This window comes from Ceratotherium simum, chromosome 22 (genome assembly GCF_057802395.1).
Source record: "Ceratotherium simum simum isolate JZ-2026a chromosome 22, ASM5780239v1, whole genome shotgun sequence".
Lineage (NCBI taxonomy): Eukaryota > Metazoa > Chordata > Mammalia > Perissodactyla > Rhinocerotidae > Ceratotherium > Ceratotherium simum.
The window spans coordinates 5005875-5031600 of record NC_141921.1 but is presented as its reverse complement, the minus strand read 5'-3'; the positions used below and the strand labels follow the sequence as shown (position 1 = coordinate 5031600).

Here is a 25726-nt window from a genome sequence, read left to right as displayed (position 1 = left end):
AGAGTGGAACTCTCCAGGCCTCTATTTCCTCATCTCTAAAATGGGGCAACGACGTGCACCATGTGGGGTGGCTGTGAGAAGGGCGTGACATGCAGCGTGGAAGGCACCGCACACACCCTGCAGAGCAGCAGCGGGCAGCCAGCTCTCCGCTGCTTCAGGACGCTCCTGGAGGCCAGGCAAGGTGCTCCATAAATGCCTGTGCCCTCTACAAAAGGCTGGCGCATCGTACAGAGCCGGAGACCAGTAACTATCCATGACTCAAGGAACAGACAGCCCAGCCAGGAAATGTCCCAGGAGAGGGTGAAGGAGGGCAGGGCAAGTTTTGGTCCCTTCAGGGTCCTGGGTGCCAGAGGAGATGAGGTAGGCCGCATGAGGGAGGACTGTCGTCACGTTTCTTTTTAAACGCTGCTATTCCAGCATTTACCTGGTACATCTGCCTCCATAAATGCCTCCCGGGGTGAACAGACGCTGTTCTTCCCAGCCTGGCCTCCTTCCAGGCAATCTGGGTCCCACCTGCTCATGTGGCCGGCGTGTCTGCGCCTGGCCCCGTGCTCGCTCAGGCAGGGCGAGGCTGACTGGGAAGCCACAGGCCTGACCACCCCACTGGGCCTGGGCCCTGCTCCTCCCTCTGATTCTAAACTGCCCAGGTGCGCCTCCTGCAGAAAGCCCACCATCTAACCATGGTGGTCTCCAAACCCTGCCAGGACTGAGAATTTGCAACTGAATCCCCAATCATCTCCCAGGGGTCTGACTGGTTCCCTGGGACAAGAGTGAGCCCCTGAGGGTCAGGAAACAGAGGGTCTCTTTCTCTCTTGTGAACGCAGCCTGCCATCACCACCTTGAAGAAGCCACTTCTCCCTCCCTTTTCCCTCAGCCAGAAAACAGGAACCAGAACCCCTAACTTCCAACTCTGATGGAAGGAAATGAGGTAATGTGTGAATCCTACGAACACACAGCATGCAGCAAAATGAACAGATACCCCTGGGAACCACTACATCAGGATTCAAGCATTGTCACCTGTGCTAGCGAGGGATGGCTGTGGGCAAGCCACTTGGCGTTTTTTTCTTGTTTTTGGTGAGAAGACTGGCCCTGAGCTAAGATCCATTGCCAATCTTCCTCTACTTTATATGGGACACCGCCACAGCATGGCTTGATAAGCGTTGCGTAGGTCCGCGCCTGGGATCTGAACCCGCGAACCCTGGGCTGCCAAAGCAGAGCGCACGAACTTAACCACTATGCCACTGGGCCGGCCCCCAACTTGGCCTTTCCGCATCAGTCTCCTATAAAAAGTAGGGATCACTATCATCCTGCCTGCTGCCAGGCTTGTGGAGGATTAAGTGACGGGATGGGCTGTGTTTTGTAAAGCGGGAAAGTTGGGTAATCTGGAAGCATGGAGGACTCAGTACAGGGCATGCAGTGGGTGTTTTAACAGAACCCAGGTAAAGAGAATGGGGTGGGAGTGGGCTGCCACTCCAGCCCAACATTTCAAAATGATTCTGCCTACAGAAAAGCAACCCTCTCTATAACTAAGAGATTCTGCCAACCATCCAGTAATATGTTTACAAGTTCCAAACATCCCAAAACATCACGGATCTGGGTCTTCCTACCTCCCCAGGTTCGAGGCCACAGCCCCACTTAGAAGGAGAAGCCAGCCCGCCCCTGCCTTGCCCCTACCCCAGCATTATCTGGGATGAGGGCCGCCCAGGAGAATCTGCCAGGTTATCCATTAGCTGCACTGTTGTTTGTTTGTGGTTGGTGGTTCTGTGAAAATGCAACTTTACATGATTTATAGCCAACAATTACTCCTCAGCAGCAGGAGCAGAAAAGTTTAAAAAAAAAACAAAACGAGGTGAGGTAAACATCCACCTGTATTTTCCTCAAGTTCTTTCAGAGAGTGGTTTTACATTTAACTCTTTAATCCTTCAGGAACTTATTTAGGTAAAGAATATGGATTCGACTCCGCAAACAGTCAACTGCCTCAGTATGATTTTCCCCACTCATCTGAAACCAGAGACAAAATTCCACAAAGGCTTGGGTCCGTTTCTGACCTTTTTAATTCCGCCCAATGCCTCTAAAGCTCCGTTCTAACGACCAGAGTTTTACAACGTATTTTATTATCTCCTTCAATTCTTTTTTTTTTTTTTTTTTTTGGTAAGAAAGATCAGCCCCTGGGCTAACAACCGTGCCTACCTCCCTCCACTTTATGTGGGATGCGGCCTCAGCATGGCCTGACAAGTGCTGCGTCGGTGCGCGCCCGAGATCTGAACCCCGGCCACCAGCAGCAGAGCGCGCGCACTTAACCACTACGCCACCGGGCCGGCCCCTCCTTCAATTCTTTAATGAAAGTTTGTTTTTATCTACTCATCCCTCCAAACTTCAGATCATTTATAAAAGTTACCTCCCTACCAAAAGAGAAAAAAAGTTCACACACACACACACACAAATTTGGAGGAGAACTGACAACTTTCCAAGACAGAGGTTCCCTCCCAGGACGTGGTCTTCCTCCAATTTTTCACATCTTCCTTCAAGTCCAATAGTTAAGCAGAGTGGGTGTACCAACAATGATTAGAAGGCAGGTGGGAGTAGGCGATAAATGTAGGAAAACCAAAACTCTCTCTTGTACTGACTAAATGTTTTATTCAACAAACGTGGTACACTGAAAGTTACTAAGAGAATAGATCTTAAAAGTTCTGGGATCGGCCCCGCTGCGTAGTGGTTAAATTCGGCGTGCTCTGCTTCGGCAGCCCAGATTCACGGGTTTGGATCCCGGGCACAGACCTACACCACTCGTCAGCCATGCGGTGGCGGCAAGCCACGTACAAAATAGAGGAAGACTGGCACAAATGTTAGCTCAGGGCTAATCTTCCTCAAGCAAAAAAGGAGGAAGATTGGTGGTGGATGTTACCTCAGAGCAAATCTTCCTCAGCAAAAAAAAAAAAAAAAGTTATTAAGAGAAAAAAAATTTTCTAACTATGTATGGTGATGTATGTTAACTAGACTTAGTGTAGTGATCATTTTGCAATATACACATATGTTGAATCATTATGCTGTACACCTGAAACTAATATAATGTTGCATGTCAATTATACCTCAACAGAAATAAATAAATAAAATACCAAAAAGAAAAGTGACACCGACTCGTTCCTGGGATGAGGATGAGAAAGAGATGGTCCTGGCTGTGACGTGAGGAGGGTCTGGTGGAGGCACAGCCCTGGGGGTGCAGACGGCGGGAGCCATCTGGTCTGACGCTCAGAAATGGGCTGGGCGCTTTCACACCACCTCTCCCTGAACCCCCAGGTCGCCTTCTGATGTAGACACAAGCACCCCCACTTTACAGACGAGGAAACAAACACCCATGCGGAGCAGGCTCAAGATGACCTTTCTCCACTTTTCTTCCTCAGAGTCCAGACCTCCTCTTCTTCAGCCTTCAGCCCAGAAACAATGCTTTGTTTTTGTGCAGTTTTTTTTTTTTTTTGGTGAGGGAGACTGGCCCTGAGCTAACATCTGTGCCAATCTTTCCTCTACTTTCTACGTGGGACGCCACCACAGCATGGCTTGACAAGCAGTGTGTAGGTCTGTGCAAGTGATCCGAACCTGGGAACTTGGGCTGCCGAAGTGGAGCATGCCGAACTTAACACTATGCTACCAGGCCAGCCCCCAACAATGCTTTGTTTTTAAAGAAAGATCTGGAAAGCTTCACCAACTCAACTTTCTACATTAGCATTTATAACATAAAACACTTCCCTGTTATAGAACAGAGCAAAGTAAAAAGAAAATTAGTCACCGTATTTTGTTAGATAATGTCATGAGCACTTTCCTTCCTCTCACTAAATGGTCAAAGAAAGCACGATTTTTTAACCAGCTTAATATATATAGAAGTATCATTATTTAACCAATTTAATTAACAGGCATTGCATTGCTGTTTGCTAACTTCGTAGTTACAAAACGGTATCTCTTTGGTATTTGGTACTTTGAGTTACCTTCTGGATCGCTATATTTTGAAATGGTTTAACTGGCCACTTACAGATCTACTTTTATGGTAAAACATTCACGTCCTTTGTATTTGGGTATTTGACATTTTTCCTTAGTGATACATAAGAGCTCTTTATATATTAAGGATATAACATAAGAATATCTTACAATTTTTACAATTAAAAAAAAAAAAAAACAGTTTTAAAGGAAAACTTGAACCTGGGAGCACGACTTGTGAGGCTCCCTCACTCCAAGATCTCGTTTTCCTACAAAATCAGGACTGAGTCAACAGTTCTAGGAATGAGGGCGGAGGGGTGGTCCGTGGTCCTTCGAATGTCGGCCCGGGGTAACCATGGTTCTCCTAAAGGGATGATGTAATTCTCTGACATGTGGGTGGAGGACGCACTTGCTACCCTCCAACGAAAGGAAGGCCATGTTAGCAGTGACTGTAGTGACTCGGCAGAAGCTGAGGAGACAAGTTTTATCATTTAAAGCCTTCTCCGGCAGCAAAACGAAGTAGCTCTGCCGTGCTTAAATCTGTGTCCTGGATTATGACAGTTACTGCGATTCTTTGATTACGCAGCGAACATGTGCTCATAACGGAAAGCTTTCAAAAGGACAGAAAGGCGTGGAGAAGAAAATGAAAAGCAGCAATTGGTGTTTTTAGGGCGACAAACAGGTTAAGAAACAACTGTTGCTCACAAAACCCAACCCAAGCCCCCTCCCACATCTATCAATATTACACTGCCCCTCACCCATCTCCAAAACTCAGCACAGTGTGAGGCATACAGCAGGTGTTCAATAAATGATTACGACCTTTATTATTCAAAGACCTGCTCCAACCTGGCCATCTGGAGCCAGGCCTTTCCGGATTGCTAGGAATCGGCCTCTCCTTGCGGTTTCTAACTTTGCGTCAGAGCTCCGTTAAGGCACTCAGCAAAGCGTCTCATGTGAGTTTTCTCTAAAAACACAAAACCCAACCAAAACCCCTAACATTCACCGAGGCAAACAGCATGCCGGGGCTGCGGGAGGTGCGCGGGATGGGACTCCTTCACTGAGGGAAGAGAGCAGAGAGCACTGGACTCAGAAGCCAGAGCCCTCCCACGTACGCTCGGGTCCTAGCTGGGAGCCCATAGGCAAGTCCCTTCTCACACTGGGCCTCCGTTTCCCCATGTGTCCAATGGTGGAGTTAGGGGCGATGACCTCTAGGGCTCTTCTTCCAAGCTGCTCTCCCCAACCAAGTCTATACACCCAGGGGAGTGTGGAAAGAGCAGCTTCTGTATGCACAGGAGGGAGATCCTCTTCCCAGAGGACCCTGAATTTTAAGTCGCCTCTCTTCACTATAGAACACTTAGAGGTCAAAGATTAAAAACCACCCAGAAACGTATTTGTTATCAAAGCCAGCAGATAACGGCAATGACATTTGGGCTCTGCCCTCTCCAGGCCCCCCTCACCAACATTTATCCATATATGCATACACACATGGACCAAAAAAAAGCAGAATCAAATCAGGCACGCAGTTGGGTAACGCATGCATTTTTTTCTAAAACTAACTTAAACACCCTTCTAAACAGAAAACAGGCCTTGCACCGGGTGGCGTGGCCCACTCCAGCCAGCAGCCTCTGGGGGAGAGTCAACTCGAAAAGCCCGCGGTACCTTCAGACAACTGCCTGAAGCTCTCCAAGTTCTCTCGCAAAGTATTTTCTTTTTGTTCAGAGCCAGGGAGAATTCCAGTGAGGGCTGATCCCGTAACTTTCTCCCTAAAGAACAGGGTTTCTTTATGGTCACAGGATGGTCCCGCAACCACCAGGGCTCGAGGTTCACGGCAGCCTCTTAGCCCCGCTCTGTGCTCCAGACACAGGCCAGCCAGTTTCACGTGTGCCGCTGCAACCACAGGGACCCCGCCACCCAAATCTGGCTTTCCACAGTGAGGGCATACCCGAAACTCCTCCCTGGCCCCGGAAGAAGTGTGTTCTCTTTGAACCCGTCTGAAGCAGGTTCAAACCTGGGGCCTCACCGTCTAGGTGACTGGGAGGAGCCTTGGAAGCAGTGCGAAGACATCTGAACTTTCTGCTCTAGGCAGTGGGGCAGAGCCCTAAGAGAAGAGTGACCTCTGAGAACCACGCCTTATCAGTCTTACCCCGTGACAAGCATCCTAGTGCACTGTTGACAAACCCACCCCAACAGCACCCGAGTACCCAAGGCTCCACGAACAAATGGGCTCAGCAAGTCCCAGAGGCAGTGCTGGGCCCTTCCCTCGCTCTGTGGCAAGAAGTTCCCTGCAGCTCCAGGAACAGCAGGGTCAGTCCAGAGGAACCAAGAGACGTGCTCCTAGGAGGCTCCCATCTCGTGGTAGACAACAAGTGTGAGTGCCTCCTTCAAGAAATGAACATCTAGGGGATATTCCCTATAAGACTTCATCTTCCAGCCTCATCCTGAGAACCCCAGTACCCTCACTCACAAACTAGCATGGGATCCCCCCACCCATTTTTACTCTCTTGTAAAACCGTTCTAAGCATATGAAACTCCTGGAAAACTGACTAAAAACAAATGCTCCGAGTGAAGGTCGGGACTCCTGCCAGGTCGGCCAAGCCCTCCTGACTGATTTACAAGGCTGCAAAATGGTACTTTGTTCTGCAAATCCCCTCCCTCCCCGCCCCACCCCAATACTCAGGCCTCGGCGTGCAGCAGCGCGGGGCCCACACGCGAAACCACGAAGTGCAGGCTTCCTTGACTGAAACTCCACAGGCCACGTGGCCAAGCACCCAGGACGCCAGGGGTACAGGGTGTATGCCGTAGGCGTGGCTGTATGCACGCAGCTGGGAAACGGAGGTCACTCAGGGGAGTGGGGGGCACCCCTGCACTGACTACACAAGGAGGGCGAGTGAGAAGCAAAGCCCCCGAGTGATGCTTGAAGAAGGCAGGGAGGGAGGGAGGGGGGCTTGCTCTGCTATCGCCAAGACACAGGCATCAGCACCCTGTGCAAAACACTGGAGTGACCTGGGTCCTTCTGGGCCAAGTTTCCTGGAGGAAATTTTAGCAGCATCAACAAACTGAAAATGTAGCTGAGGGAATGGAGAGAATGGAGGGAATGGAGGGAATGGAGGGAATGTCATTGCCCAGACGGAAAGGCCAAGACTGAGAGACGTGGGGTCAAAAGAGAGAGGTACCAGAGAAGGCCTCTTGGTGTTGTGCACAGACCACGGAAGAAAGTCAGTTCTGGAGGACAGGGGCTCTAACTCTGCAGCTTGGAGAAAACAGAGAGCTGGTGCTACGTGAAGGGACAGAACCAGCTGGCATTAAAAATAGGTTCGGATGACACACGGGAGTGAGTGACACAGGATCCTTGCCTTCCAACAGCCAGGGAGCCGTCATGTGGAAGGAGTGGACGTGCTCTCTCGGAACCAAAGGATGGCCCTGGGTCCAGCAGTGGATGCTCTGAGCTACAAAAAGCTTTTCCAGATGGGAGCATCAGAGTGCGCTGCCTTGGGAAGTGGTGGGCCACATTAACGTGGGGTGGCTACAGTCAGGACAGGGCAAAACCATGTTACGGATCAGAGTATCTGGGCTTAAGCCCCAGCTCTGCTACATCAGAGCCAGGCTTACTGTCTCAGCCTCAGTTTCCCCTCTGTCAAAGGGAAGAGACACATTACCTAGCACTGCCCGGTGTTCCCTGGGGATTATTATGAGACAAGAGCCCTGGGCTGAGGGTCCCAGGGTCAGGGTTCCAGCTCTGGCTGAAAACCACCTACTGTGTGACTTGGACAAGCCTTCCTGCCCCTGTGCCTCTGCTCAGCTCCAGAAGAGGTGGCTGAGGTCCTGCTGATCCAACGAAACAGTGGGTGTCTCAATGAGCTCTCAGCCAAGCAATCTACAAAAGGGCCACATGTAGACAAAAAAAGACCCAACCTGCCACAGCCAGGCCATCAGCCCAGGTGAGATCTGTCCCGACACCAGAGCTTCTTCCAAACAGTCCCCACCTCACTTCTGATTCCAGAGTGAGAGGATGAATGCAGGCACACAGAGAGGGAACGCAGAGAGGAGCCACTGCCTTTTCATCCTGATCCCACAGATCCCATAGAGAGAGCTAAGGGGGTACTATTTACTCTTCAACATCCCTGGGACAATGTCACTTCTGTTTACTGATAAGGAAACTGAGGCACAGAGAAGCACATTATTGTAAGTGGCTCTAACTTCAGTCTCTGCCCCTCCACCCCCGATCTTGGGTCCAAGAAACCCAAATAACGGGCCCCCCCAACTCCTGCAGTTCTCAAGAAGAGTTCTGTGTACTTTTTGAAGAGAAACAATGGATAGAGCATTACAAACATAAGGTACCATGCACATTCTCTGCGTTTGAGATCATCCATACGCTTTCTCTTCCCTATGGACGCTGACCTTCTAACTCTGCTCCTTCCAGCAAATATTCCACTTGAGTTGGCCTTCACTGGGGAGTGTGTGAGTGGTGTGTATGTGTGTGTGCGCACGCGTGTGTGTGTGCTTGCGCGCGCACAAGATGCTGCTGCGGAGTCTGCTGGATCTAACTGGGAAATTACCCTGGGAGAAGGAGAAAGAAGGTAGGTGGGGAGCTCAAGGTTACGCGTGCTTTACGCACGTTGGATGCATTCAGCGAACACTTGCTCCTGGGGCCGTGCTGTGCCCGCTGGGACGGGAGATGACAGAGGCCTGGCTCTGCCCTCAAGGTCTAGAGGATGAAATGAGTTGTGGTGACAGAGAACTGAGGGATGTGGGAAGGAGCTCCGGGTGGGCGCTGTGAGGCAGGGATTAGGGGGATCAGGAAGGCTTTATGGAAGAGGTGGCACTCAAGCCAGGGCCTTAAAGGACGGCAGGGCTCGAAGATGCGGGAGGTGATACGGAGGTGAGAGATTACTGCTGTCATCTTAACCCTCCGCGGGAACCAGGCCTTCTGACAGTCTCTCCTTCAGAGCACAAATCCCACCAGGCAGCCACCTTCCCAGAGCTCCGTTCCATCTCCTGTTTACGGGGTGGGCATGGGCTTACTCACTTCCCCTCCCACAACGAGGGGGGCTCTTCAGCAGGAGTGGGGCCGGCCACCCACTCAGTCTGAGAAGCTGCCGCTGCTGACCCAGTTGGTCCAGCTAACCTTGGTGCGGCTTGTCCACTTTCCCCAGTCCTCCCGATAACCAGGTAGGGACCACAGATGAGAAGACAGAGGCTCCCAGAAATCAAGGGACTTGTCCAAAGTCACACAGCTCAGAATGGGCAGAACCGGAAGTCAAGCCCAGATCTGCTAAAACCAGAGCCCAGCTCTAGCCACGTCCTGGCTCCTCTGGCCAAGTTTTGAAACTGATGCTTAAAGGCGGCCGCCCGGGAACAGAGAGGTCTGGGTTCAAGGCCCAGCCCTCCCATTCTCCAGGAGCCAGGGTACTCGGCCCCTCACTTTACCTTTCTGAGCCCTTCATCGTCACCTGTGGGAGGGGAGCCCTCTACCCTCTGCAGGGGTGTGGGGAACTTAAATACGACTCTTAGGTAAGGGGCTCAGCTCTCAGGTAAGGGGCTCGGGCTGTGACAGGTGCTCAGCAAACGGAAGCCCCTGAGCTAGTGACACAGCACCAAGCAGACGACAGACATGCTTTCTTTTTACGATTCCACGAACAGAGCAGGCTGGGAAATGAAAGGGGCCTCAGGGCTGTCGGAAGATACTGTCCTCTGCTGGGCAGAAGCCCCTCTTCTGAGGAGTGGCTTCTCTCTCCCCCATGTTAGAAAAATACGATTTCTTTCTTAAAAAGTGAAAGAAAGGCACCCCAATCAGAACATTTCCAAAAGAAAGAGGAACTGGCTTCTCTGTGTGGAGAAGGCCACGGCCACTACCCCACCGGGCCCTGCCCATCTATCCCAGGATGTGCCCGGCTGCTTCTGGGAATTGGATCAAAGGGCACCATTCGTGTAATAGGCAGATCCTTGTGTAATGAATACCTGCTTATACCATGGATGCCGGCCAGGGCGCCCTCAGTGTGCAAACACCTCCCGCTAGGCTGCACAGCACAGAGAGCAGGTCCTCAGCGTGTACACGCAAGACAAGGGGGATCAAGGGCTACAGGTGCCCCCACAAATGAACAGTGTGGAGTGGATCAACAGCACACTATTTGTACAACACTGATTTTCTCTTTAAAGAGAGATGAGCTTCAGGCCCCGGTTTATACCATTAGCAAAACACAAGCGCACGCGCGCGCACACACACACTTCCCACCGTCTTAAAGGAGCTACTTACAACTGCAAACATGTCATGGTAGGCCAGTGACAGCTCCTTAACAAGAACACTGGCAGTCGCTTCTGCAAAGTGGAAAATTCCCTGGCGTGGACCCGCAAACACGTTCAGTTCCAATGACAACTTAATCCTGCCAGGACTGAGGTGTGCAGAGAACAAAAAGCTGCCTGCTTCTAAAAACTTTTTTTTTGAAGTTTAAAAGAAATCATTAAAGGCATGGGCCTCAGAACATCATTCAAGAACAGGAGCCCACACTCGCTCAGCTGGCACCAAGTTTAGTGGGGACAGAGTCACTGTCCCTCGGCGCATCCTCTGCTGCAGTGACAGGACAGATGGGCAGTCCACTGGGGTCCCCTGATATCAACGCTGGGGGAGTTTAAGTTGGCCAGGGAGGGGTGTGTAAACGAGGGGCTGGGAATCGGAGAGCTCTCTCCCCAGGCCAGGAGGGAAGCAGCGAGCAGCCCACCAGCGTGGATTGCACGTCGACGCACAGGCTCAGAGCTGAGCAGATGCCGCCTAAGCCTTTAAAGCACACGCTAATTGCACTAATTTAGCTAACAGTCTCTGTTTGGTCCCCACCCCAGTCAACCAGCGTCCTTTGGTACTGCTGGAGAGACGCAAGCTGTTGGCTTTAGTGTTATTTTGTCAGCCATTAAACGATTCATCGGAGTCATTAATTGATTTATTACTGCTGCCTGCTCAGAGGGTTTAGCAAATAAAGAATGATGTAGGTCACCACGCGACGGAAATTGGACCAAACAACGCCACAAGGAGTGGGCACTTGGAGAGACTGCTGCTGTCCAGTCCGACAGCCCTCCACGCACAGCTGTTGGATGAGGGACAGTGTAAGCTGGCTCTCCTGCCTGAAACTCGAGTGCCGGCCTGCCTCTCGCTCAGGAGCCAATACTGCCCAAGATGGAGAAGGCGAAAACCTTTTCCAGAGGCCCCTGACAGCTGGCTCCCAGGCACCTGCCAGGCACCATCCCCAGCAACTGAGTATGAGGGGAAGAGAAGCCTACGCCGGCCCCCCACCAGGTGGGTGCTTGGTTGCAATGGTTGGGCCTGCGTCTCGGCCCTCCAGGGCACCAGGGAGAGGCCCCCAGCCAGGGCTCTACTCCTCTGGAGGTGACATGCTCCAGCCACCACCTCTCTCTCCATGCACTGCCCAAAGGAGTGACAGGACAGCACCAGCCAACAGTAACAGGTGCTCTTAATGCCAGGCCCTTTAGTACTTATCTCTGATCCTCTCAGCATCCTACGGGGTGGGTGGTGTTATCGTCCCTATGTCACAGAGAAGAAAACTGAAGCTCAGATTGCTGACCTGCCTGTGGTTACACAGCAGGCCAGGAAGTGGCAGTCCTGGGATTTGAACCCAGGTCTACCTGACTTCAAAGTCCACATTTCTTCCCCTCCACCAAATTCTTTTTTTTTTATAATTTTATTTATTTTTTTCCCCCAAAGCCCCAGTAGATAGTTGTATGTCATAGCTGTACAACCTTCTAGTTGCTGTATGTGGGCCTTGATCTCAGCATGGCCGGAGAAGTGGTGCATCGGTGCGCGCCTGGGATCCGAACCCAGGCCACCAGCATCGGAGCGCGTGCACTTAACCGCTAAGCCATGGGGCCGGCCCCCCCTCCACCAAATTCTTAAGCTGACACAAAAGGGTGCTAACAGCGCGGCCTCAACAATAACCCCAACAAAAACTAGCTAGGTGAACAAGAGCAGGGCACCCCCCTCCTTCCCGGAGCCCCAGGTGCCTCGTTTATAAAACGACAGGGTTATAAAACGACAGGGTTACGGTGGGTGAGCCCTGAGGCACACAGAGGAGTGAGACTGCAGAACTCAGGCCCCTCTCCCTCCTGGCCCGCCCCGCCCACTGCAAGGCCGATGGGCTGGCCGTCAACACAAATCACAAATCACGCTGCCCGGTGCCCCTTCCTCCTGTGAAGGCCCCTCATGCTGGGAGTGAGCCCTCCCCATGGTGTTCCCTGCTGCCCTACCTGCCATTCAAGCCCCAGCCTAAATGCAGCAGGTCCAGGAAGCCTTCCCAGGATGAGGCAAGGCACCCAGCAGGTGCACAGTGAAGGTGTGCTACACTGGATTAGACCACAGAGAAGGAACCCTCATCCCGCCCTGCTCCCAGTCCCCGGGGCGCTGAGCAAACACAAGGGAGTGGTGTTGAGAGGAGGGGACCAGAATGGTCATTTTACAGAAATGTTAACACCCCCAACAAGAGGATTCACAAGGTCACAGATTCTGTGTGTGTGTGTGTGTGTGTGTGTGTGTGTGTGTGTGTACACAGGCGTGTTTGTGTGTGCACGTCTGTCTCTGAGGCAGGAAAGGTAATGGCTCTGGTACTTAGTGTCCCCTAAGGAACCAAACACAGCCGGTCTGTTTGACTCAAATTCTGTGATCACAGGAATCAGCTCATCAAAGACACAGCACACCCCAACCCAGCCTGCAGCATTCTAGAACAGAGCCTGCCCTGGCAAGCTTTCAGAGGAGGCCCTTGGAGGGTGGTGGCTGTTTAGTTTGCTCCAAAAGTGATGGAGAGGGGCTGAGGAGGCGGGTCAGGCACACACCAAGAACTGGTCTGCTTCAGTCCTGACACAGCCCCAGCCTGCTGTCCCTTCCACAAAGAGGTCCACAGATATCTGCTGGGTGTCTACCATATGCACCAGGCGGGGTTTCTCATTAGTATCCCCCAAGAATGGGTCTGGAACATCCCAGAACACACACATCCTCTAGGATCCTAGTAAGAAACCTGCTAAAGGAGTCAGACCAGGAACACGGCCTGGAAGGACCAAAGATGACCTGACTGGTCAAAGGCTTCTGAGGGGACAGGGGAGTTTATCTACTGAGAATTCTGACCCAAACTTGGCTTCTGAAACAGACATGGGATTTCTCACAGAGGTCATCTACCCCCTACACTCGATCCACTTAGATTCGTCCCATTAGAAAAAGAATAACCTATCACTACTTACACATATTTAGCGCTCTCCAGTGTACCAAGGCCTTCCTTCACCCATATTCACTTGACGAGTATGCCCAGCCTCCCTCTGCACAGGCTGGTCCCTCCCTGGAACGCTCTCTTCCACTCTCTCCCCTGGGTGCTACCTCCTCGTCCTTTATGTGTTCCTCATCACAGCACTTGTCACATCTGCCTGTTAATACCTTATTAAATTTACCAGCTGTCCGCCCAGGGATAGGGGCAGGAGTGGGGTGCACAGCACAGAGAAGGCATTGGCTCAGTAAATATTTTTTGGATGAATAAAGTTTTTACAGAAATCCTGCTTTTCAAGAATAGTCATTACGTCTACAAGATCAAATTCCAAGACTAGCTAACTCAGTCACATACTAACTCACCATTTGGCTACATCCACACAACTACCCCCCATCACCCCACATACACACACGTGCACACACCTCACCTTGCCCTCGCAGGCCTTAGGATGCGCACCGTTCCCTCTGCCTGTAAAACCCAAGCGTTGGATATTCAGAAAGCCTGGCCGCTGATGTTGCTCCGCCCCTGCTGGCAAACGACACGGGCAGGCTCCTTCTAGAGTCACTGGTCAGGCTAGTAAAACGGGGTCATCACCGCACCTCCCCTCCTAGCTGTGAAGACAGCCTAAGCTAACCTCCAGGCAAAGCATGTGCAGTTCCAAGGAGGGACAAAGGCACTGAGAGGGTGTGGGGTGGCCTCAAGGAGCTCAACTCCTGTTGTCATTCCCACTTCGGAAGGAAGTCAAGAAGGGCCCATCGGGCTGGGTACAGAGAGGGGATCTGAGCGGTCTTTCTGCGTTGCTAAGATCTAGCTGCCTCTCCAAGCCCTGTCGGCCAAGCCTCCCTTCCATCTCCAAAGCTAAGCATGCTGTTTATTCTCAGACAGGTTAGATGCTCTGGTTCTTGGCCCCCTTGAACACAGATGTCTGCTCCACTGGCCCAAGGAGCCACTCTCTCTATAGGACTCTTCAAGAGGCCAAGAGAATCTGCCTACTACCTTCGCGGCTTGGGGACAGGCAGAGGTGGGAGGGACCACTCCTGGGCCTGGGCGGAAGCTGAGAAGGCCAGCAGGGCCGAGGTCCCCGCCCCCGAAACGCCTTCCTCAGTGTCTCAGAAAACGCGCCCTACAGACAGAGGAATCCTCTGCCGATCCGAAGACTGCCCTTCACAGCTGGACCCTCCAAACCACAGGTTTATAAAAGACACGGTTCTTGGAATCAAAGAAAAGCCACAGAGCAGGCCCTGAGCTCACGTAGGAGGAATGCATCCTCCTCCTCCTCCTCCCTGGTTCAGTCCCTCCCTTGACACGAAACAAGAACTTAAGAGGGGCAGAAAGAAGAGAGAAGGGGGAGGGCAGAGACCAGGCTCTCTGAGCCCACAGGGGCCTCTGGTTGCACTCCTGCTCTGCCCCCTCCCTGTGCTACCACGTCCTGGGAATGGCTCCAGCCCCTTGCCAATCAGGTCTCAGAAACCGCACTCCAGGGAGACACTGTGCTACTTTTAGTTTCTCTGTTCAACAAGCTCCCCCATCACCTTCCATTTATCTACCCATAGAACTCCCAGTCACCCATCAATGCCCAGCTCAAATGTCCCTGATTTCCAGCCCAGAGCAAGCACTGAAGTCCCTCAGTAGGTTCATGAGCTAGAATTCAATATCAGAAGACATCTGTTTCCACCTGCCACCCTCTCACGAGGCATCCAACAGAACTTTCAGCACCAATGAACTCCTAACCAAGGGCTGCCGTGGTAAAGTGGACAGAGCACTGGACCGAGGGCAGGAGCTTCAGCTCCCCAGCTCCCTGGCTAATTCAGAGAGAGAGGCAATTCACCCCGACTTGAGATGCCCCCCGTCATACAAGACACTATGTCTACTGGGGCAGGCATGAGAATTAAAGCAAACAGGAGATAACGGAAGGGGTGTGATCTTGTCTCAGCCTCTCTCTCCCTCCCATTCCAACCTCCCTCTTCTTGTGCCCCGGGCTTCAGTCCCAGGGAGCATTTGCTAGTCCCCAGTCTGTGCACACGCCATCCTCTCTACCCGGAATGCCCACTTCCCTGCCCGTTTCTGCCATTCCAGTCCATCCGCCATCCCTCAGCCCACTCCAGCACTGGGCAGGATGATTTCTTCATTTTCCAAGTCCACATGAAACTCTAGCTGTGATGCCTCCAACATTTCTACTTGGCCTTATTATATGGACAAAGGCTGTCTCCCTGTAGGACTGCTGGTTCCAAAAAGTAGAATCCAAATATTTACTCTGTCTGATAATCAATAACCATCGAATGACTGGGGATTATGAAAGAGCTTTTTGGACAAAGCAAGGTTGAGCTCTTCTGGGAAATTTCCTCCTTATTTTTCTCCTTTATAAATATGTAACTTTAAAGAACAGAAGACACAGGGCCAGCCCGGTGGCGCAAGCGGTTAAGTGCGCACACTCTGCTGCAGCAGCCCGGGGTTAGCTGGTTCAGATCCCGGGCGTGCACTGACGCACCACTTGTCAAGCCATGCTGTGGCGGCGTCCCATATAAAGTGGAGGAAGATGGGCATGGATGTTAGCCCAGGGCCAGTCTTTCTCAGCAAAAAGAGGAGGATTAGCAGATGTTAGCTCCGGGCAGATCTTCCTCACAAAAAAAAAAAAAAAAAGAAGAAGAAGAACAGAATACACTTTCATAAACCCAAATACCATAAGGGTCAAAGAGTGGCCTTATCTTCCAAAGGTTCCCATGTTTCTCTCCTCAAGCAATTGTTGGAGGAGAGAGACCTGGAGACCTTGGAAAAGACTTGACTTTGAATCTTGGTTCTGTTCCTAGCTTGAAACTTGCAAGGTAGATCGACATGGCAGGACCATCCTTGATGGATGACCAAGCTCCCCCCTCTGCTGCAAATCTGGTCTAAAGCAGTCTGGTTTTCTTCTGTTTTGTCTAATTCCATTTGAGGTCATGGCCTGAGTCTTCACCACTGAAGATAGTTTTTAATCAGATTTGGGTAATCCACGGGCCTTCAGAAACTTTGAATCTAGAACCTTACAACAGGAAGGAGTCCCACAGTCCCTCTGTTACAGACAAGGCGTCCAGGCCACAGAGCTGGGTCAAGGGCAGGAAAAGGTCTGGGACCTGGGTCTCCCAAGACATCTGTACCTAGGTGGCCTCATCTATAAAACGAGATAACAAGCCCTGTTTGTGAAAGTCAAGGTTCTGCTGCCTCCCCTTGAACAGCACCCGGCCTAAAGCCATCAGCTGTTCAAAAACACCTGTTGAGGGCCGGCCCGTGGCTTAGCGGTTAAGTGCGCGCGTGCTCCGCTGCTGGCGGCCCGGGTTCGGATCCTGGGCGCGCACCGACGCACCGCTTCTCCAGCCACGCTGAGGCCGCGTCCCACATACAGCAACTAGAAGGATGTGCAGCTATGACATACAACTATCTACTGGGGCTTTGGGGGGAAAAATAAATAAATAAAATTATTTTAAAAAAATTACAAAAACACCTGTTGAATAGACACTCCTTCTAAACCCTCCTCTCCAGCTCTGCTCCACTGAGGAAGGCATGTGCCCTGCAGGGACCAGCGGGCAGTGCTCACCTGCACACCCTCAGGGTGCTCCCATCCCTTCCCCCCGAGCTTGCCGGCTCTGCATCCCAGGAATGGAAATAAGTCACCACTCCACATAGACACTGTGGGAGGTTGATCTCACTTAATCCTCCCAACAAACTTCCAGGTGGTAACTCTACTCTTGGTTTCATATCTGACCTATCTTGACAGTGAAGATCACAATGGTGTGTCTTCACAAGGTCACAGTTCTTCCTGGCTGGGTCCAGTCATCACAAACCCACATACCCCACTCCCACCCCCTCCAGTGGGAACCGGAAGGAAGACTTTAGTCACAAAAAGAAAAGACCTTAAATCCTACCATCAGGCCCTCTGGTTCTGGCACCAGTCTGAGGCAGGCCCCTTGACCTTAACTTGCCCATCTGTAAAACAGGAAGTCACCGTGCCCTGCCTGGCCTACCTCACACAGGAGTGTGAAAGCAAAATAAAGAAGCAAACACAAAACTGTGTGTCAACAGAAGGAAAACAGCATCCCCTTCCCCTGGGACAATCAAAGGGGCTAGGAAGAAAGGAGGATGCTACAGTGACCAAGGCACCAGGCTAGGAGTCAGGCCCTGGCTGGCTGCCCCATGAGTCCCTTCCCCTCACCTATAAAACAAAGGGAGTGGATTTGATTCCTGGTTCCCAAACCTGGCTGCACATCAAAATCACCTGGGGGATCTGCAACAACCCAGTTGCCCGTCCTCCCCAGGCTGTGGGGAGGCTGCCGGGATCCAGCTTTCAGAGGCTTCTGGATCAGATGTTCCGGGAGACCCCTCTGAGGGATCTGACCCTTCCTCAGCAGGAGTAATGGACCCCAGGTCCGGAGATGGCTGGACAGATGGACAGACCTCTTCTGCCCCTCACCCTCTCCAGCCAGGCTCCCAGGAGGCCTGCAGGAAGCCTCCGGATGCAGGTCGGGGTTTAGACAGCCGCCCAAACAGGTACGGGCCCAGATTTAATTGGCCTCTCGGTTAAGCTTTCTAATTTCATTAAAGCTGCCTCCATCATGCAGACCGAGGCTCTGAATTTAATAACAGCAGAGCATCGCCCTGCCCCAATGTAAGCTGATTAGGTCTGGGGAGGCCCAAGAGGACCGCTCTGGACCAAGGCCCCTGGCCCGGGTCAGCCCCTCCCCGCCCTAGCACACATGCTGCCATGTGGATGGCACACACTCAGACTGAAAGAGGAGAGGGCACACTGCAAACGGAGCAGGAAGGAAGCAAGTGTTTGGAGCAGGGGTGCAGGGCCAGACCTGCCTGCCCACCCTGGGGAGCCGGTGCCGCCCCCAGGACTTTCAATAAACACAAACCACCGAGTAATGCTCTTTCATATCTTATTAGGGTGCAGTAGCAGAGTCCAGCCCACACCAGGAGACAGCCGCCCCCTGGGCAGAGGGCAGAACTCACAGCAGCCTCCCCCATGCTTCCTGTAGCTCTCGACCCCCACTTCATTCACAACGGGAAGGAGAGGGCAGAGGGGTGGGGCCTTAGGTCCCAACGGCTGCTCTGTGTCTTTGGAAGAGACTTGTCCTACCCAACTCTACCCCTTCCCTTGGACCCCCTGAGAAGAGGTACCCCACAGTCCTTCCCCGGTGAGCGTGTGTGGAGGGCTGAGAAAGGAGCCAGCTCCTGGACATCAGCTCCAAAAACACCACGGTCAACGTGTGCAAACATCCCTGTGCAAATACACATCGCCCACTTCTCGATCATCTCGCTCTATCTAAATATATCCCAAGGAAATAACTTGGCAGTGGTGAGAAATTCTACAGTAGCTCCAAAGTAGCAAAAACAACACACACACACACACACACACACACAGTGCTCTGTTCAAGGTGCCATGCTGGGTCAAGGACGGGCGTGGAGACACAAACACACACAGGCGGCAACCTCCCAGCGTGCTGTGGGTTCAGTCCTGCTGAGGGTTAGCGGTCGGTTATCATTAATATTTAACAAGGAGACAATATTTTAGAAGGGAAGGGACTCCATGCAGGTTCCAAGCCCGGCCAGCACAGATGCCCTGTCCAAGGGAGATGTTTGGGGGCACACCCAGCCGAGTACACACACACCCATCCCCACCCGCTCTGGGACTCGCTTGAAGACACTGGCATTTTCCACTCCACTTGCCAAGAATGGAGCCACCCAGCCCTCTGTGATCTCAAACCCCTGGAAACAAAGGCAGCAGTCATGGGGGCGGGCTAGCACACCTCAGGCATTGGTCCAATGCCTCCCCCGCCCGCAGCCATTTCACCACAGGGGAAAGGAAGGCCCTCAGTAGGAGACAGACATGCCCAGAACCTCGCCAGTGTGGCTCTTACCCCACCATGCTTTCGCTCTTTGGATAATTTGCATAGAGGTGGCTTTTTTAAATGCCCTCAGCAAATCTAAGTTGTTTGCAATCACCCCTAAGCCCACCCTCTTGGGCACAAGGGCACCAAATTATTAGGAAAATGTCTGAGGGTCAAGGGGGTATTGGCAATCCCTCCAATCATGCCAGCTCTCAATGGGCCAGCCCCACCTCTCGGCTCGCATACAATACCCTGGTGCCCATCTTCCCCACCTCCATCGGGATGCGGTCCTCAAGCCCTGACCACTGCACCAGCCTCCTCACTGGTGTATCTGCCCCAGTCCTCCCCTCATCCAAACAGACCTAACAGGGCCACTGACAGCGCAGGCTCACAACCCCGGGGCACTCTGCTTCCTGCCCTTCATGGCTCCAGCTCCGCCCACACAAGCCCTCCTTCCCAACTCAGCATGTCTTTTTAAGCTTCCAAGTGTTTAGAGAGGCTCTTCCCTTACCCTGGAAGGCCCTCGTCACAGTCTTCCCTTTCAGTCACCAACTTCCACTTCTTTTCCTTTTTGGGACCCACACAAAATGTCACCGTGCCCAGGAAGCCCTCTGGGTAGAGCCAGTCAGGCCTTCTCTTGGATGCCCAGCGACTGGGTTCCCTTCAGCATCTGCTTCCGTCTGTCTTCCCCACTAGACCGTGAGCTCCCAGAGGCAGATCTCTTAGGCATCTCCAGGGCCCGGCTAAGGGTCCAGCACACCAAAGGCATTTCCAAGCCAACACAATTTCCAAAAGAAACTTAAAGTCTCAGAACCAATAACCAGAGACATTGTTTAATCCAATCCTAGTTTTTTTAAAGTCAAGAAAACGAAGGCCCAAGGAGGATAACCGAGTGTCAACATCACACAACTGGTTAGTAGCTGTGTGGCTACACGCTGGACAGGTGGCTGCCTGGAGTCTTCATCAACTCCTCCAGATCAGCCAAAAGCCCCTACAGCAAGACCAAACACAGGAGACGGCCACCAGCACCAAGCATCCAAGAAAAGAGGGGCCTTAGAGGTGTAGAGGCAGCGCGGGAGGAGCTGGCTTGGGACTCAGGAGCCCAGCAGAAGGGTGCACACACACCAGCCTGGCAGCCCCGAGTGGAGACCGTCAGCTCGAGTGTCCCAAGCAGGTGCTCGACAAGGACAGGAGAAAGGACCAAGGATAGGACCTGGCACTCAACAACATTTGCTGTTGCACAATCCATGGCACAAAGGACCAATTATAAACCAATGCAACGCACACAGTATTGCACAGGCCTGCACCCGGCTCTGGGATCCCAGAAAAAAGGAGGATTATTTCTGTGGAGGGTGGGGCAGTCTGGGGCGGCTTCACAAGAGCGGTGACATCTGATCAGACACCATCTGTTATTTTTGTCTAATTGTTTCACATGTGTGAAATTTTGATTCTAAGCTAGAATGGGGACTCAGAGAGGTCCAGACTATGGCTGCTTCCCCCGCCTTCCCCGACCTCTCTCTCCAAAACATCCATTCCACGGCGGGACTCCTAGTAGATACCAAGGCACGAGTGATGGACCACGCCCTTTTATTTCAAAGAGGAGGCAAAGCAACACTGGTTTCCCACAAGTCTGCTCTACCCGCAGAAGCTCCCTGAATCCCATCAAGAAATCCAGCGGTGTCCATGGGCACTCCCAATATCCCACACGTCCCGTGTACCTGGTGTGGCATTAAGAGACAGGCACTATTAGGCTCTACTGAACATTCCCTTTATCTGATGGGTGGCACTGGGTCTCTTACACACCTTAGCTACTTCTCCCTCTCAACAACCCTGCAAGCCAGGAATCAACATCCCCACTTGACAAACTGGGAAAACTGAGGCTCAGAGAGAGGTCACTTGGGGAGGTCAGTGGCAGGCCCACATGGAGTCTTGTACCACATCACACTGCCCATAATATGAATCCTCTGCCAATAGTTCCCTGCAACAGAAGCATCACCGATGGTTTGGCAGGAATGAATTAGTGCCCATTCAGACATCCCCCTCGCAGAACCACCACCACCACTGGGGCTGCCCAGTGGCGTAGCGGAGCGGTTAAGTGTGTGTGCTCCGCTGCGGCGGCCTGCGGTTTGATCCCAGGCACATATCGATGCACCGCTTGTCAAGCCATGCTATGGCAGCGTCCCATATAAAGTGGAGGAAGATGTGCACGGATGTTAGCCCAGGGCCAGTCTTCCTCAGCAAAAAAAAAAGAGGAGGGTTGGCTACAGATATTAGATCAGGGCTGATCTTCCTCACACACAAAAAAAAGAACCACCACCACCACCAGCACCACTAACCTGAGTGGCATGCTGTACCAGGTGGTGTCACTCACCCAGACTATGCTGTACCCTGGTTTCCACAGCTGCATCCCACCTTCTCACCTTCCCGAGGCCTCGACACCCCACTCACCCCCAGCCACATCCTATTTCCCACAGAGGCTCAGAAGAATGCCAACTCCAAGCACTCCCTTTCTTGTTTGGGTAACGGCCACTTCACAATTCTCCCTCCCACACCGGGACCCTCGCTGCTCCCGAGCAGGAGCTCAGGCCAGGAAGAGAGAACAAACGGGAGGGGGGATGGAAAACACACACAACAGTGAGCTCCAACCCAAACAGAACTAATCCATTCAGAGCGAAAGAGGCTGAGCAGATGGGAAGCCGGCATCCCCCGCCTGCCACCACCCTGGGTTCCGGGGCCTTCACCACAGTGTTGTAATTATAAAGGGTGACCCAGCCACATGCTCCAGGGGCCGCCTCCTGCTCCCAGGCACCTGCGGGCACTGCCTTCATCTGGTTTGTGTTTAGAGCCCTCCCCGAGCCTCCCTCAAATCATATACGCGAAGACAGGAGCACAAACACCCAGCCTTGGGACACGCTTCCACGGGAAGGAGGGAGGCGCCAACTTTGTGCGCTTCCCTCTCCTTTGGATTCTGCGCCTCAGGTCTCTGGGCAGGAGGAGCAAAACACCCCCAGAAGGGCCCCCACCCCCATTCTTCCCAGACTGGAGCCCCTGTTCTCCCTCGGAGCACCTCCTCATGAGCCTGATGACATCTTCCTTTGGGTGTGTCTGTGTGTCTGTCTTCCCCTCCAGTCAGTAAGCGTGACGGCAGAAACAAACTGTGTTGTTCACTGTGGCGCCCCCAGCGCTTAGCACAGGGAGAGGCTGTGCAAAAGGCATTCAAGGGTCCGCTGAATGAATAGAGATCACAACTCTAAGTATAATATTGACATTTTTATTCCTTTTATTTGCTCCCTTCTCTAAACCTTAAGCATCCTGAGGACAGAAACCCTGTCTCATGCATCATCACCGCCCCAGTACCCGGCACTCCATGGGTGCTCAACAAACACTTGTGAGCAGAAGAATGACCCTTCACCACTCTGAGAACATTGAAGATCAACCAATGACGGACGATTCACTGAATCAGGGAACATCAGGGCTGAATGGGGGCTTAGGTATCATGGGTGCCACCCCACTCGGTTGTAAAAGGAGAGTGACTTGTTCACAGCCAAAGACCAAGTCAGGATGGCAGACGCAGGACTCGAACCTGGGCCCTGATGCCCAGCCCGCCCAGGCTGGGGAGACGAAAGGCACTGAAGACGGCGCTTGCTGCTCAGAAGGAGCAGGTAATCTGGCAGGGCAGACGAGACAGACACGTGAAACAATTAGTGAACAAGATAACTGCAAGGATCACGGTATTATACCCTGATATAATAAAGTACACACTGTACAACACAATTAGAGACAAGAGTGAGGCACACTGCACTAATTACACAGGACAAAGAGTTAGCAAACGGGAGCCACCGGGGCGCCGGTATTGTCACAGAGGGCTTGGAGGCCAAGGGACCCGAGGTGAGCTTGGGATGGGGGCGCCTCCACCAGGAAGCCTCTTCTGATTACCATTCCCTCCTCGGTGCTCTTGCTGGCTCTTGCCCTGAGCTGGCCTATCCCTCTGTCACTCATAGCCCTTGTTCAGGCAGTTCGAAATCGATCACCTGGATGGCCGGGCAGGGGGCAGGGGGCAGGGAGCAGGTCCTGGTACCAAGCCAGCCCTTGGTAGTCACTCAGGGATCATCATTTCACCATAAACAATCATCAGGACTACAAAGGGCTGGGCACGGCACTGAGTCCTCACATGCATCATCCGGTTCAACCCAGACAGCAACCCCATGAGGTGAGGTGCACGCTTTTGCAGATAATAAGCTCAGAGAGGGGCAGTTACCCTCCCAAGACCACAATGCCAATAAACGGCAGAGTCAAGAGATGACATAAAACAGGTCCACCACTCTACCGTGCTCTTAAATTTCCACACCCACACAGTCCAGCATGGAAGCCCCAGCACCAAGGGCCTACTGAGTACTTGAAACGTGGGCAGTTCACACTGAGATGCAAAATACAGACCAGATCTCGACGACTTAGTATGAAGAGTATGTAAAATAACTCATTAATAATTTTATATTGATGACATCTTAAAATGATAATATTTTCGACATATTCATTTATGATTAAAGTCTATTATTAAAATTAATTTCACCCATTTCTTTTTACTTTTTTTATGTGAATACCAGAAAATTTAAGATGACCCGTGTGGCTTGCATTCTATTTCCACTGGACAGCACTGCCTCCGTGATGTTGCCGAATGAATGACGGGCAGGATGCTGACAAGAGGACGGGAGAATGGAGAAGACGGCAGTTCAGGCACAGGGAACCTTGGAGCCAAGGTGCAGGGTGGATGGGCGGGGGCCAGATCTGAACAGAACCAGGGGAGGGGGTGTGGTCAGGTATGTTGGAGCCAAATGACAGAGACACAGAGGGCAGGGCAGAGCTCCGAACTGGGGGTTCCGGTAAGAAGAACAGGCAGCAAAGCTGTTTTATCCCGCAGAGAAGGGAGCTGGAGACGATGACTCGTGTGACTTCAGTGGTCTAGAACTAGTCACCCACCCAGTTGCCTTCCAGAACACAGCAGCAATGCCTCAATTTCCTGAGTTAAAAAGCTCCGGGAGTGAGTCTCCCCCGAGGACCAGGAAACACCCGTTCCAACGGGCACCAGACATTCCAGGGGCACAGGGCTAATCTGACGTGGAGGCGCTGGAGAGGGCTTTCAGAGGAGGAGGTGTGAGGCTGAATGAGGGTTTAGGAAGTGCAGGTGGGCAAAGGACGCAGCAGGTAGGGCTCTACAAGAACAGGTCATTCCAGGCAGAAGGACAGGTGTGTGCAAAGGCCCCACACACAGGGAGCAGAGGCGAGAAGGCAGCCACGGGCAGAGGCGGAAGAGCCGAGTCCAGAGGGGTCACTGGAGCCAGACCCCGGATTTTCTGCTGATAGGGAATACTGTTGGTGCAAGGCTAGAGGCTGAGTCTGGGGATGCTGTCAGAGAACAGTCCTCACTGGTGGAAACAGCCCCTGGGCCTGGTCCAAAGCCTCTCAGCTGTCCTCTGCTGAGATGAGCCTTGGTCTGCTGCGGCAGCTGCTGAGAAGGCGAACACAGAAAAACCCATCCCACCACCACCAGCACCTCCACCGTGAAGGGGCGAGGACGCACGGGACCCGAAACTGCCCTCATCGGAGCACTCGCACTCCAACACGCCTGACTGAGACTTACCACGACGGGAGAAAGGCCGGGCAGAGACCAGGGCTGAGTGTGTCTGGTGGGAGGCGTGGCATGGAGGGCACGGCGGGAGAAACAATCCCAGCGTTGACATTTGCAGGCTGAGAGATCTCAGGCTGTTTGTTAACTAAGAGGGAAATCCCTATCGTCCTCCCCAGGATCCTCATGAGGAATCAACATGTGAATCACCCAGCACGGACCCAGGCCCTTCCTTTCCCAATGTCACTGGTCCCCCAACGCCTCCCTTCCCTAGTCAATGGGACCACCTTGATAGCACCTGCCTGGCACAGTGGGCAGCACATGATAGGCATTCAATAAATAGTAAGCTTTCTATTATGAGATGTCACAGCTGAGGAACAGCAAATTAGATCCAGTTAGGAGAGCAGAAAGTCACCTTAGTGAGAATCACAGGGCCATGGCATGTTCTTAAAAATGAAAGAAAGCTTCAAGCTGGAGGCCACTGGATTCCTTTGCCAAGCTGGGCAATTGGGAGACACAGAGAAGCAGCAAGGGGACTCAAGTCTGAATATTCTTGTAAAAGATGCACCATAAGCAGAAGGAAACTCTCGCTTGGTTTTAGGGCTCAAAGAGGGTCATTACTATCTGGTTCTCTGTCTAGCAGACTTTCCTCCCTTCCTCCCAAGCCCAGTCACCCTTACCTGCTAGCTGGTTTCCATCTTCTACCAAGATATCCTCCCACTCCTCCTTGCTTGAGCAAATGCCCTAACCTCCAAATGCCATTCCCCTATGGAAATGCCATGTTCCCCAGTAGCCCTTCCCAGACTCCCCTACCCGAATGTGTTCCCTACTCCCACTCTGTCCCCAACTCTTGGCACCCATCTTTCTGGGCTGCCAGCTACTCGGTTCCTTTCTTATTCCTCCTCCTGGACTGTAGGCACCCCCAGGACAGGGTCAAGTCTTGCCCACATGGAACCCAAGCGGCTCTCCCAAGGAGGGAATGGAGATTCTGCACCTGCTAAGGGTCACAACAGGAG

The 25726-nt window shown here is 52.5% G+C and overlaps 1 protein-coding gene across 2 annotated transcripts in view; it reads right to left on the bottom strand.

Moving 5' to 3' along the window:
• Positions 1 to 25726, bottom strand: part of SSBP3 (single stranded DNA binding protein 3) — a 162750-nt gene that overhangs the window by 48408 nt on the left and 88616 nt on the right. The gene's annotated exons all lie outside the window — the stretch shown is intronic.